The sequence below is a fragment of the Heloderma suspectum genome, chromosome 2 (assembly GCF_057233095.1).
Source record: "Heloderma suspectum isolate Gila_16-S chromosome 2, 16-S_ref, whole genome shotgun sequence".
NCBI lineage: Eukaryota > Metazoa > Chordata > Lepidosauria > Squamata > Helodermatidae > Heloderma > Heloderma suspectum.
Window position 1 is genome coordinate 188,408,944 of NC_139459.1, and position 15,654 is coordinate 188,424,597.

At 43.8% G+C, this 15,654-nt stretch overlaps 1 protein-coding gene across 1 annotated transcript in view; it reads right to left on the reverse strand.

Moving 5' to 3' along the window:
* SLC11A2 (solute carrier family 11 member 2) overlaps positions 1 to 15,654 on the reverse strand; it is a 149,593-nt gene that overhangs the window by 19,107 nt on the left and 114,832 nt on the right. The window lies entirely within an intron of this gene.

The following is a 15,654-nucleotide window of genomic DNA, read 5'->3' on the forward strand; positions in this document are numbered from 1 at the left end:
TGACTTTATATTTTTAACAAGCCTGCTTCAATTGCTGCCTTTTCTTTGGAGGGTATTTAACTGTACTACACATCTCAAGTAAAGTGAGCTGCTGCAGGTATGACCCACCCATTCTGTAAAAGTGTGTTTTTCTGTAGATAGTCTCCACTATATGTAGCTATTCTCCAGTATAATGGTGACCCCCAGTGAGTGGTAGAAGAGGCAGCCACTTTTATGGTGACAGCCATTTTGAATTTCCCCAAATTCAAAAAGCACCTTCAAACAGGGTTGTCTTGGGAAAACAAAATGGTGACCACTCTGATTTTCTTCCCCCTCAAAGGATTTCACCTCACCCCCATAACAGAGTCAAAATAAACAATTGATTTCCAGGTTGGTGAAACAATTAATAAATTGTCCTTGTCAACTCACTTGCCCCGTTCGCACATGATGGTGGCAGATCATGGGTTAATTAACAACCCAAAATTAACCTATACTTGGTTGTTAGGTTAACTTTGGGTTGTTTAACCCACAATTCACTCATAGTGTCCGGGTTCGCACATCACGAAGCAACCTCCCATCAGGCAGATTGGAGGTTGCATATTAAGAATGGTGGAGCACAAAGCCCTGGCAAATAATGAGTTAATTAATTAACCCACAATTTGCTGCCATTACGCATGAACCTTGTCACTATAGCCTTAACTGTAACAAAGCTAGAATTATTTCTATAGGGAGGGCAACAAAATTATAGCTTGCTTAGATGCAACACTTATCTTCAACAAATAGTTAATAATCAAGAGGTTTAGCATGGGTAAGCTGCAGAAAAAACAAGAGCCCAAAATGCAGGCAATCTGTGGCACAAAGGAAAGGGATATAATTTCTCTCCTCTTTGTATAATCAATCCCACAAAGTGGGCAACGAGTGAGGCACAAAACAATATGAATCCAGCAAGTGGGCTCTATTTGATACAGAATTCTGGAGAACCTAGAGTTGAGAAGGGAAGATATGAAGTCAGATTGCTGCTGGGATGAACTGGAGAGTTTATTGGCATGTTCTTTCTGTGCCCCTCATGTCTCTTCAGTCAGAGGAGAAGCATGTCAGAGACTCAGCTTTGAATCAGAGCTGAGGCTAGGACCCAGACTAGTGAGCTACCATGAACTGTGAATGCTCAGGTCTTCAGGCCAAAACAGACTTTACTTCTAGCAGCGCTATTTTCATTTTTACTCTAGAGTAGGCAGAGGGTCTGCAATTTGGATCTGGACCATAGCATGGATCTTTTAAAAGCTGGATCAGGGGAGCAGCATAGGGTAAAAAAAGACCAAAAAATATAGCTACTAGAAACAGATTTAAAGTAATATTTGTTTTGGCCCTTAGAGCCTTCTTCAACCACAGAAGATAATACAAGTCTGTCCAACATTGGCTCCTGTGATTGGCAGGCAGTATGAAGCCTCTTAATTGGCCAGGCCTGGTACAAATACTGGGAACCTGGCCTTCTGCCTTTGCCCGGACAATAGAGCTGTATTTTCTGCTTGCCTCATTTCAGCCTCCCAGATCCATTACGTGACCTTACAGAGCCTTGGTGGGAGAACACACACACCAGAATTGGAGCCGTCTGGCAGGGCCGTCCATGACCCTAGACTGGCTCCGACAGATCCGAGAGACTGAGCATAAGGGTTGCTGTGCAGTTTGGCAGAGAAGCTGGGCAAAGAGCATATTGGACTTGGCAGCACGCAGGACAGGTTATTAAATACTCAAGCTTTATTACCTTTGCCTGAAACAATTATGTTAAAATCAGGTTAACCAGAGCACAAAAGTTAGTGGTAGATAAGATCTAAATTTAGACCACATCTTTTTAGGATTCAGCAGAAATTACTTGAGTTCCTGTCTCTAGAAAGAAACATGAGTTCAAGGACATTTTCTACAGCCATCAGATATCAGCAATGTGAGGTTTTCTTGGAATGGGCGGATTTTTACTTTGGAAATGGGGAGGGCAAGAGAGAAATGGAATTATGTGGAATACAAGCATTTCCCTTAGGAATTGCTCTGGGTGTAACTCCTCTTGAGGGCCTCTTTGTCTCAAGGGATTCATGTTGTACAACCTTTGTAAAGTTTTAAAATTGCCACATACTTTACTGTTGTTTGGGCGGAAGGAGCATTAGCCAAAAATGATAGCGATTTTTTTTTTTTTACTGGCTAGCAATACTATACCCACCAATTGAAACGGGTGTTTTCTCAACAAAGTTAAATAGTATGCTCCCTTTTGCGGAGTAAAAGTTAGAAAGGGTGCCAGGTGAAGGGGTGTGGAGGAAAAGGAGGCGATGACTCTTACAAAGTGGAACTGTAAAGATTTCTAAGCCTGTTTCTTCATAAACTAATTTCAAATAATGTATCCCTAGTAAGTTACAAACTACAGAAACACTTCTGTTCACTTGTACCATGCCATTTTGCTTTTCATGATTCATATTTTCCCAGTTATATGCATGCCAACTTACTCATCTAGAATTACACAATCCTCATCTAGAATTATACAAAAACGTGACAGATGACACGGTTAAGTTCGAGGCTACTCTCACAACAGACACTTATGGCCAGTTCATGGATTCTCCCATATGTTGGCCTCCATGTGGCCAAATGCCTCTTGGTGACTGTAGCAACTATCATTTCTTAGAACTGCTTTAACCACCTGTGGACAATCCCCTTCCAGCTTTCTCTTAGCACTGGAGTCCTACCTCTATCCAGCAGCAACTGGCTTCTTCCTTGCAGCAGCATAGAGGTACAATGAAGCTACTATGACTTCCTTGACCACAGTTGTTGCCAGACTATGGGCATCTCTACACCAGCCTAAAATCCTGCATTTAAAACAAGGCTTTCTGCTTCTGTTTTAAATGCAAGATCACAACGGACTCCCTTTACATGTGCTTCCTTTCCCCCCTCCCTTCCCCCTCCTTCTCCCCGTATCTGAGGGCATCTCTACACCAGCCTAAAATCCTGCATTTAAAACAGGGCTTTCTGTTTCCATTTTAAATGTAGTATCACAACGACTCCCTTTTTCATGTGCTTCCTTTCCCCCCCATCCCCTTCCCCATCCTTCTCCCCATATCTGAATCTTCCATTGTCTTTCATTGATCTCGCTCCTCTTCTTGCTGCTTTTCCTTTTTTCATGGAGGGAACTCAAGTGGAACACAATGGGGTAATTTGATAGCTCATTATCTGCAATCTATTTAAAAACGGAACAAAGGGCATTTGGTGCAAGAGATGCCCTGGAGGGTCTCGGCGCAAACTTCCGTGAGGGAGCAATCTCAATCGCAGGATAAAAGTGAAGGAGCCCTTTGAGCAAATAGGTGGCAGAGGTGCCATTGAGAAAATGTTGGAAAGGGGTTCTCTAACATCTGTCAAAACTGATAGCTGCTATAGTCATTCAGAGACTTCTGGCCATATGGAGGCTTAGTTACAGGCTCCTCTCTGAAGCAATCCATATATAACCCAATAATCTAATAGTGAACTCATTCTGCATGTTGATCCTTCTGTAGCCAATGTGGCAACATCCATGCACAAGAGGGAGATATCAGCAGGCTTTGGAAAACCCAACGGTGTGCAGAAGTACAAGAAATACTTAAGGAAAAAAAAACTCTAAACAGCCCCATGGGCATGCTCAGTGAACGTGGAACACTGACTGATGTGTGTGTGTGGTGGGGGGGATAGAAAATTCAGGTGGTGGTAAAATGGAGTATCCTGTAGGAGGGCATGGCTGGCTGGCTAGAAACCTTAACAGGAGTACTCTATACTGCAACATTTTGTTGCAGGTTCTCCTGGTTTTATGTCTTTGCCACATTTGTGCAATGGCATCATAGCCATATTTTGGATGTTTCTTCCATGCAATTGTAATTGTGTGGAGGGGGAGAGAGAGGCAATGCTCGTTGGTCGCACCCCCACCATTGCATCCCCACTGGCCCTGCCATCCACGTGGTGTGGGGAAATGTCTAAAGGGGAGCCTGCTGTATGTGCATAGGCTCCTCCGTGCTCGAGAACACTGTACAATCTAGGTTCCCAATCTCAGAGGGAGCCAGTGGCGGCTGGTGGCCAATGGAGGGGCAGAAAGCGGGTCACCAGAGGTGGAGCTAAGGGCTCACCAGCATTCCAGCAGAGGCAGCAAAAGATGAATGCTGTCTTTTCCTGCTGCATTGCTCTGGGTGCCATTATCACCGTACAGCACAACCTCTTCCCTTGGGAAGGAAGGGGTTCTTTCTGATTGGCTGCCCCTGTCAGTAACCTGTGATGAGGACTAATTTGCATTTGAAAATGGCATCTGGTGGGGGAGCGCGCCCTCCAGGAACCCTTTCCCCACACAGGGGAAAGGCTCTTTGCATGCCTGCCTAATTAGGCATGCACAGTTGCCACAATGACGTGATCCCAGACCAGGAGTTCTTTCCTGGTCCTGCCGTGGCACAGCACCAGCAGCACCTGCCACCGGCACATGATGCCATGCTGCAGCCAAGCTTAAGCTGTTTACTTTGGGTTTTTGTGGAGGGATTGGGGACAGGTTTCTGCCCCCACTGCCCTCTGATTGGCACCACCCCAGGGGGGGGGGACTTACATGTATACAGTAGTGGGGCGGGGGGGATTACAATCACATAGAAGTTGGGTTGGTGTCAAAGGTAGGCATGGTTGGACACCTGCCGAGGGCCCACATCCCAGCAGGGCCCCACTGGCAACAGCTCCCTGCAGTTGCTCCTCCTCTTCACTATTGCTCACCTGCCTCTTGCTCTGGCCCAGGCAACAGTGGTGGTGAGAAAGAATAGCAGTAGGTGCCACTACTCACTGGCTTCTCTGCCTGCTAAGCATGCAGGCAGTAGCAATGATGGGAAAGAGCAGGAGCAACAGCAGCTGGTGACAATGGCAGTAAGAAGGTAGGCTCACTGAGGATGGGGATCCACTGAGGGCATCTTGCTCAAGGGCCCTCAGAAACCTGGAGCCAGCACTGCACGGAAGGAATGCCCAAACAGAACTAATATCGATCCACATTACGCCTGTTAAAATTCGTTTATGCTATCGGAAATACTATAGCAAGTGTTTCTAGCATGGGAGAATCCATGGGTTCGCCCCAGTCTCAGAAGCAAAAATATACAGGGTTATTTCCCCCCTGCTCTGTAATCAAGCAGAGGGAAAACTTTAGTCAGAACCTATGTTAGCCTGTGTAATAGGGGTGAGTGGATTCATGACAGAGGGGCCATGAGTTGGTTCACACCAGTTGGCAGCACCCACCCAAAATGTTTTGGAAATGTGTGGGATTGCACTGAGAGTATCATGAGATGAAAGTGCTCCTTTAGAGGTCCCATTTCCAAAAACTGGTGCCTCCACAGGAGGGGGCGCCATGATTTGCACAATCCTTTTTTTTTGAGGCACCACAATGACATCGGTCTCAGCGGATAGAAGCATCACTCCTAAAAGCATGTGGTGCCAAATGGGGTAAAAAGATCTCTTAGCTAAGGATTATGAATAGATATTATTTTACATGATAAGATAATGACAAGAATAATGTAACCATGTTTCAAGACATCCTTTGAGGAGTGGGAAATAGCTCATCACTATCATCCATATACAACACTGGAGAAATTGAACAATGCATTAAAACATCTTCCATATAAATGTCAGAAAGATTAAATTGCTAAAGGGAAGGTAACAGTCTGGGTTGGTTAATGATCTGGTTTGTATACTTCTAATTTTCATTCATCTTCCTAAAGAGAGAAGAAATTGGGTTTTGATGTGTGTGTACGTGCACGCATTTTAAAAGAGGTCACACAATCATGCATTCATGGGTGATGGAAGTAGTAGAATTGTATTGCTTATTACAAACAATGTTGCAGAAAATGACATGGTTCTCATGATCAAATAAGTCATGGTGGCTTGCTTAAATCCTCAGTATGTGCCGGGCACCATTAGCCTAATTACCTGCCACAGCTTGCTGTGTCGTCCGAACCCAGGTGGCATTACTTGTTTGAGGGGGAAACAACAACCTTCAAACAACCCAACAACAGGCCATTAGTACAAGCCATGCTGCCTGGGTTCGGATGACAAGACAAGCTGCACCCAGACAAGTAATTAGGCTAACAGTGCCCAGCATGTGCTGCCGATTTAAACAAGCCACCACGACTTATCTGATCATGCGAACCGACCCATGGTAAGTGCCTATGACTAGTGATGGGGGGACTCCCCTGAGTCGAATTTCTAAGTGGTCTGTTAATGAAAGATTAATTAAGACTTCCAAAATTAATCTGTTTTTTTTTAATGGATCAATTACTAATTGGCAATGCCTCTAGACCCCAGTGTGCTCCTGACAACTTTACTGGGAGCACGCTGGAACCTATAGGCTTTTTAGACTCCAAGATGAAGCAGAGATAATGGGTTGTATCTCACTGTGTCTGTCCACCAGCAAAATGGATATGGCTGGCAGAACACTGCCCCTGCAACCCTCCATGTGTTCCCTAAATCTGGGTTGGGGGACCCTTTGGAAGCGATTTCGGCAGGATGAGGTGGGAGAGGAAGGGAAAGTACCATTGTGTGAGTGGAGGTCTGCTCATATGGCTTTGGAGGGGATGCAATGGACTCCAAATCTTGTGGGGAGATCTGGACTTGCTCTGGATCTACCCCCATCACTACTCATGACACATAATAACATTCCACATGACAAGCACAATAGCAATTAACAGACTATATGTGATAACAACTCTTCCCAAATACAGATTAATACATTTTCTGCATATCTACACCCAGTTTCAGTTTAACTGCCATGTCTTCCCCTGAAAGAATCCTAGGATGTAGTTCTGTGAGGTTCCCTAACCTCTCCCCTTCACTGAACAACAATTCTCAGGGTTCCTAGGGAAGAAGGAATGAGTAATAAAACAGTTTAAATCAGTAGTGTAGTGTAGATTTGCCTTTTGAATGCTTTGGAAATGAGCAACAAAACACTCTTGAGGGAAGAAGCCGGAATTCATTTTATGTACGTATTTTTTTTTAATCTCCCTCACCTTTCCTCACAGGCCCCCCAAAGCAGCTTACAAAATTAAACAGGTAACAACCATATTTCACAGGTGAAAACTGATTAGGAAAACTAAAGCAATTATGAAGCAAAATTAAAAGCCAGCAGCATCAGGAGAAACATCCAAAGCAGCCTGAGCAGATCTAAAACTAAATTTCACCCAGATCAGGCAGGAATAAAGCAGCCTTTACTTGGGGCTAAAAGATAGTAATATAGGGACCAGGCTAATAAGTCATGGTGCCATGACTGAGAAGGCCCTGTTCATGATAGCCACTCACCTAACCTGTGAAAGTGGGAGTACCCAAACCAGGGCCTCCATGGAGAATCTAAGGGCATTGACAGGCTCATATGGGAGAAGGTGGTCCTTCAGGTACCCTAGCCCCTAGTCTTTAGAGGTCAAAACTAGCACTTTGAATTGTGTGTGGAAACAAACTGGAAGACAATGAAAACTTTTCCAAACAGGTAAATATGTTAATCATGGCAAATCCTGATTAATGACCTATCACTATGTTCTGAATAAGCTGAAGTTTTCAAACATTTGTTATAAGTAGCCGTACATACAGGGCATTTCAGTCACCTAACTTGGATATCATCAAAGCTTGGGTAGTTGTGGCAAGGTCATGTTTGTCCAGAAGAGGTCATGGCTAATATACCAACTGAAGTTGGTGGAAGGTGCTCTGAGGCATGGATACTACCTGGGCATCTGTCAGCAAAGCTGCATTTAACATCATCTCCAAGTGCAACCTGTTCCAGAACAATCCTGTCTAAATACCATCTCCAAATCCAGCTATTATCTAACAAAAGAACCTCCATCAAGTCTGGATTCAGCTTCAATTTATCCAGCTCATTATTGACTCCAGGCACACAGTATCCACTGACAGATCTAGATGAGAAAACTGATTAGTAAAACTAAAACAATTATGAAGCAAAATTAAAAAGCGGCAGCATCAGGAAATCCACCCAAAACAGCCTGAGCAGATGTAAAACTAAATTTCACCCAGATCAGACAGGAATAAAGTAGCCTTTACCTGGTGCCTAGAAGATAGTAATATAGGGGCCAGGTTAATATGTCTGGGAAGGGTAACTCATGGTGCCATGACTGAGAAGGCCCTGTTCATGATAGCCGCTCACCTAACCCATGAAAGATGGGGGTACCCAAACCAGGGCCTCCATGGAGAATCTAAGTGCATCGACAGGCTCATATGGGAAAAGGTGGTCCTTCAGGTGCCCTAGTCCCTAGCCCCATATGTCTATAGTGGTCAAAACCAGCACTTTGAATTGTGCATGGAAACAAATTGGAAGACAATGAATGTTTTTCAGACACACTGTATCCATTATATCTAGATGAGACGAAAAGGACAAATAGAACTGAGTGTCACCTGAATACTTACAGCTATTGTCCCAATCCTCAGAAAACCTTTCCCAGTGGTTTCATGTATATGTTAAATTGCAAGGGGGACAAGTTGGAACCTTGAAATATGCCACAGCATAAATGCTAAGCAGAAGAGCCCGCACTACCTTCAGGAATCAACCCATCAAATGGGAGTGGAACCACCAGAGCAAGATGCAACTCCCATCTCAAGACTGTCCAGAAGGAGATCATGGTTGCTAGTATCGAAAGCTGTTGAGAGGTCCAGGAGAATTCTATAGAGTCACACTCCTTCTGCCTTTCTCCCAGCAAAGGTCATCAGCCAGGCAACCAAGGCAATTTCACTTCCAAAACTAAGCCAGTAGCCAGAGAGAAATGGGAACTAATCAGTGTCATCCAGGAATGTTTGGAGTTGGGCAACCACTGCCCTCCGTGTATTTGGGGAGTGAGCTCACTTACTCAAAGAGGCATTTACTACCTCCAAACCTCTCTCCTTCAGTTAGGTATTATTAGCCAAGATGGGAAAGGGTGGAGCAAATAGGTGGTAACCACAAGTCTTTTGTCCACATCCTCAAGCTACAGGAACTAAAATTCATCCCCCAAAAATGTGTGCAACAAATACGTAAGTAGCAAGTGAATGTTTATTGTACACATTCCAAAAAATACAATTTAAAAATAATGACCCCAAAAGATCCATGGAAAGGGATCCTGACAACAAGCTTTCTTTTTGATCTAACCATTCCACTACTAATCTTCCTGTAACTCTGGATAGTGAGACAGACAAAAGCTGTTATACTCTTGGCCTCTGAAAATTACTATTTATTGGGGCTGGATAGAAACACTAATTGGATAGATCATTAACTGCAGTCTTAGATCGAAATGTGCACTGCATATTGGATTTCAGTAGTAAATGTTGATGTGAAAGTGTTCAGTGCTAATGGCATAGTAGTGAATTATCCATGCGCACCACTCAGTTCATATTTTAAAATGATTACCCAACTGAGCAACTGTGGCAACAGAGATGCCATTTGGAAAAAAGGTGGCCATTTTTACTATGTCATTGAGAAGAGTTGCCTTAGCGTCCCTCTACATAAAGTTAGCAACCCACTCACTGGGGTTGACTATTCCAGTTCTTGCTCTCAGGTTACAAATGGTGTGCACTTAAGTGTGAATCTGATAGGCAGAACCCAGGGCCATACCCCTTGGTTTTTAGTGTGATGAGGGATAGGAGTTTACAGCCAGACCCAGCTTATTACTCTAAGGCAGTAGTTTTCAGTCTGTTCCAGGAAACTCTTGAAAACTTTTGCAGGGGTGTATCAATGAAAAGATCGGTAATGGCAGACAATTTTCCCTGTTTGGCCACCATAGCTACCTTCTCCTGCAATGTGCAAGCACTGAAGAATGTTGGGTATGGTCTAAGGTGTACCCTCAGGGTCAAACTACACATTGTGTTACATATGTAGCATACAGCTCAGCAGCTAGAGATAGTAAAACAACAACAACACCCATTGGCACCAATGGTGTATTCTCACTTTGTGTAGGAGAAGAGTGAGGCCTATTACCAGCACTCCATGCATACCGGCAGCAGCATTAGAATTTGCTCCAGAACCCTCTGCAATGCACAGTGGTTTCATGTCAGATGAGTTCAGGAGGAAAGAGTTCCCTAAAGACAGAACACTTGAAGAAATGGTTGCTTTAACAAGCCCAATCTGAGCATTGTCAATATGATGGGATGCCATGGCTTCTGCATCCGAGACTTGGTTAACATCCACTTTACTATGCACTGAGAGTTGCTTCACAATTATCAGTAAAGAAACGGTTGTGCTATCCACAGCCGTGTGTTGTGTGGAGAAATGCTCACTCAGTCCAGCTCAGCCAGCCTGCCTCATGCTCTCCTGAAACCATGGGGGCAGCAGTGGTGCACTGGAGCCAGGGCTTGCAGGGATGCAGTGTCAGCACTTTTTGATTAGCAGGGACACTGATGTCATCTGCTGCCCCCCCCCCCCAAATCCCTATTCCATCTGAGCTTAGCTGCAATCCTCACAGTAGCTGTGGGGGAGGGGAGATTAATTTTCCAAGCAACAATATAGTGTTCCTTGTTGTAATGCAAATTATTTTGTGGTAGCTTGGTCTTGAATGGGCAGCTAAGACCTAATAGCTTTACAAAAGATCTGCTCCTGGTGGAGATGAAAACTGCTAGAACTGGTTTACTGGCATGGATCAACAGAGCTGCCTGCAATTTTTGGATTCTCCTTGGGGGGCAGTGGCTATGGGGACTCTCATGATGGATGCCTGCACTTCCAAGTTTACCACTACACCACTGGGGGGCAGAGGAGACCAAGGGGAGTCAATGAGGATCGTCTGACATCACTATTGCCTTGTAACAGTCTGTATATCTCCTAGTTTCCTTTTCATTTACCTCAAGGATAAGGTTGCCTGTATGTTTGCTGTTTCTCTGGCAGGACATGCTGTCCCCCCAAACTTCCTGGTTTGCTGCCAGTATAAATGAGGGGGGAAACTCCTACATTCCTCCCCTCTACCCAAGCTTGCATGCTATACAGCTTGAACAGAGCGGGCCACCCAATTCATACTTTCCTCCACCAAGAGTATCATTCCTGCCATAGGCTCCAGCTGTTTTCTCACCAGCATGGGGTGGGTTGTTATTGTTTCTTTCCGAGGGAGTGGCAATTTATCAGGGCAACAAACAATTTGCCTGAGCTAATTAGTTGAGAGGGAAAGTTGTATTTGTTAAATTCCCTCAAAATAACCACACCAATTCCTATAGTTTATTTCAACCGCACAAATGGATTCATGAAGGCAGTTAATTTCGCTTTGCAAATAAGGCCACAAAAGTTAGTAGCCCACAAAAATAAGCAGCGGGACCCACCACTAGCACAACAGGAAACTCAGTGGTTCTGAAAGCAACCAGAAATGAGTGGAAACATTCATTTCTGGAACAGGGCACGTAAGCGGAGCTTACAGAAGAGAGCTCTGCTGACCTGTCCCAATCCAGAATTGAGTGTTTCCACTCGTTTCCATTCATTTAGGTAATGCTAACTCCCCATTGTGCCAGTGGTGGGTTCTGCTGGTACAACAGAATAAGTTGGAATGCAGTGACAGTATTGGATACTGCCCAGTATCTACTGGACTCCTTGCCCATACATAATTATGTCAATCATTTATGGCATGTTATCAAGTGCCTGAACATCATGGGGCGGGGGAGAATTTGGAAAAAAGTAAGCATTCATAAGCTCTTCATTTTTCCTTAGAACATTAAAATATATATTTAATGTAGTTTAACATTAATATTTTAACAACACTGGAGATAAAGGAATAGGTATTCATTTGCACAGTAAGGGTTTAAGTAAGTGGGTGCTAGAGACAATACTCCAAGATTAATGGGATGACCATAAAAATTCCTGGTATTTATAATTATCTTATGGAACTGTGGAAAACTGCTGAAGTGATGAAATTGACAGTCTGTATTATGTGCAGATGGATGACAAGCCATAGATTTCTCTGAAAACTGACTCGTATTTGCTCATCACTGGGATGATAAATGTGATAATATCCACCTTTCATATTATTATTTTTTTGTCTTAGATTTTTCTTGTGATGTAAGAACTGTCATGTACTTATATTTATGATGTTGTGGTTTTGATGTTCACATTTTAAAGAAGCAGCTATCTCTCTTCCAGTTTTCAAAAGGTTCCCTGTGTGGTCAGCTGGATAGTGATTCTTACATGCCACGGGGTTAAATTACATGAGGGAAAGCCATAATTGGCTCTCTCAATATTTCATTTTTAATTAAATGCAGCCATGTGTGTGTGCGCGTATGTGCACCAATTTGATTTTTTTAAAAGTGACAGAAGTGGGGAAGAGGGTATTTTACTCTTGCCCTCTGCACTATGGACCAGCATGAGAGACACCTTGCTGCTGTTTGCCCCCTGGAGGAAAGATGTGGTATTGTTTCCCTCACGGGATAAATAGCAGCATGGAGAAGGCAATCTGAAATGGAGAAAAATGAATGGAGAGTAAGGGCTATCACTGGTCTGATCAAACATTATCTTCCCACCCGTGCCCCTGGGCTGCATTTTATTTTAAAAAAAAAGTTATCAGGAGATTCTGTTATCACAGTCAGATCTCCCACAAAACATTCAGTGATTTACCAGATAAGGGACTATGTATAAACCTGTGTAACAGCACAATTCTATGCATGTCTACTCAGAAATAGGACCTCAATGGGTGAGTTCGCACGACATTATATGCCACTCTGGCAAACAAGCTATGCAGTGTCTGTTGTTAGCAGAACAACTCACAATGACCCTGCCAGAGGCTGGGTTCAGATGATCATTGGGGCGGGGGGAGAAGCGACCGTGGCTCCTTTTCCTTGCCCCGCCCATGCTACTCATGCAACTGCCACTTCCCTAATTACTTGCAATGCAGTGCAGGTTATCATGTTATACAAATCCAATGAGGATGAAGCTACCCTACAACCCATGGTTTGTTGTAGCAGTTCTGGGGTGGCATAGAAGCCACCCGTGCTGTGCACCTCACTGGGTTCAGATGATATGATAGCCCATGCTGCATTATGGGTAATTAGGGAAATGGCGGTCATGAGAGCAGCACGTGTCGGGCAGGGAAGAGGAGCCACAGTGGCTTCTTTCCCCCAGTGATCTTCTGGACTTGGCCAGACAATTGGGCTTACCATGGGTTGTTCTCCCCCTCAGTCCTCCAGCTGGCTCCAGCACATATCCCAGGGGACTTCTCTTGTCTGCCTGTCCCATCCCTCTCCACGCTCCGATCATGACCCCGTTTGTTTTCCCTGGCTTAAAAAAAAAAATCGCCCCCACAATATTTGCACAAATTGGGCATATATATGTGTGTGTGTGTATGGGGGGGGGGTATTTGGTCCTGGGAATTTGCACAAATGTCTTTGTTATTTTTCAATTTTTATTTTGTTGGAGTTGGGTTTTCACAGTTGCACAAGTGCGTAACTGCGAATGTAAAAAAAGAATAGGCTTGCCTTGTACGTTTCAGCAGTCAAAGGGAATGAAGGGCAGTATGAAACATACATGGTAACTGACAACATGAGACTGCATATAGGCTGATTTGACAGCTGTTGACAGCTGACAGGTGGGGAAAAGGGAACAGGATCACCCCCTTAGCACGTTTTAAGTATTTTAAGTATTGCGCTGGCACTTGGAGGTGCCCTCCTTCTGTTCCACACTTGTCCGAGTCTCCAGCAGGTCCTTTTAAGAGACATTTAGGGTCCACCCCCTTTTTGCAGCTCCCATTCGGAGTAACTGGAGCTGTGAAAAGGGGGTAGAGTGAATTCAGTACTTCTGAATCGACATGCATAGCCATGAGCCGTTGGTACATCTTGTCCTGTGGGCTCAGTCAAGCTGCAAAGGAAAAAGCAGGGTCTAAAAAGGGAAAGCGATAACAATAACCATTAGCATTGTTGTTCATGTAAAAAGATGAAAAAGAAAGTAAAAAGATCTTGGAGGCTCATGGAGGAGAGAGCTCACTGAAGAAGTCAACTCCATGTGCAGCAGCAGTGAAAAGAGCAAATGTGACCATTAGCTATACATTTGATCTTTCCTAATAATTCCTTAATACTGAAATGTAAACTCAAGTGTTTCAAATGATTAAGAAAGCAACTGAAAATGAAACAGCAAGTATCGTTGCCACCGTTTGGGGAAGGCTGGCATATATACATCTATAACGCGACCACATTTGGAATAAATATTGTGTACCAGTTCTGGTGAACCCATCTCAAGGGAAGGTCTAGAATTGCAAAAGCTACAGAAAGGGGCAAATAAAATGATCAAGAAGTTGGATTTCCTTCTCTGTGAGGAAAAACAAAAGTATTGGGGAATTTTTCACTTAGGAAAAAGAATGTTACTGCTAGGGCAATGGAAGTTAGAAACATGAATGGTGTAGAGGGAGTTGAAAAGGGATTCCCGCACCCCCACCCTATGCGCACAATGCTAGAATCCGGGGGGGACTCAGTGAACTGACAGTAGTTCCAGAACAGATTAAATGCGAAGTACTTCTTTACACAATGCCCAATTAACTTATAGAATGCATCACCTAAAGATGTGAAGATAGCCCCTAGCTTTAAAAGTAAATACATTAAGAACATAAGAAGAGCCATGCTGGATCAGACCAAGTGTCCACCTAGTTCACCATTCTGTTCACACAGCGGTCAATCAGCTGTCAACCAGGAACCCACAAATTCCAGAACATAATCCATCCTTTCCCAGCCTGGAGCCCTCTAGATGTTTTGCATGTGGTGGCTGGGGATAATGGGAGTTGCAGTCCAAAACATGTGGAGGGCACCAGGTTTGGGAAGGCTGTTATAATCTATCAATTGCTATGAGGTGTGATAACTAAATGGATCCTCTACATACAGAAGTAGTTTATCTCTGAATGCCGGATGCTGGGAACAGGCAAAAGGAAAGAGCCATCACATTCATGTCGTACATTTCAAACACCTCCTGAAAACACACTTGTTCACCAAGGTCTTCTCTGGCTTGTAAATAACTGCAATTGATCATATGCTGCTCCATCTGACTGTTTTTGTATTGTTATTGTCGTTTTTAAGGGTTTTTTATAGTGTATTTTAAATATATTTGTTGTGGTGGTGGTAGCTGAAATTTTTTTAATAGTGTTTTAATATTGTATTTAAAATGTGATTTTTAATATTAGTGTGTGAACCACTTGAAGATTTTCAATATTAAGCGGTATATAAATAATATGAATGAATGAATGATTCCTTGTGAGCTTCTCAGAGGCATTTGACTTGCTGCTTTTGGAAAGAGAGTGCTGAACTAGGTGAACTTTTGCTTTACTCCAGCAGCAGGGCACTTCTACAGTAAGGACCAAACAAGATGAGATGCTCAAGTTGTCACTCAGAAAAAAAAGAAGAAAAAAAGGATACCAAGCACAGAGAAGCCTGATTTTCATCAGGACCATGGGTGTGTGGGAAGGGGAGGTTTAACACTTTCCTCCCCCACTGTGACCTTGACATTTCTGAGTCAGGATGATGGCGAACGTAATCCAACACATCTGAAAGGCATCAGGTTGGGGAAAGCTGCAGTAAATGCTTCCAGGCAGTAAAACTCTCAGGATAAATGTAAATGTATGAAAGCCTTTGGACTCCAAAGATGCTTCACTGACACACCGAACAACTGTGAAAAGCTTCCATGGGCTGGGGCAGCGGGGGGGGGGTTACAGTTTTTCTTCTTCCTTATTTTACATTGCCTGG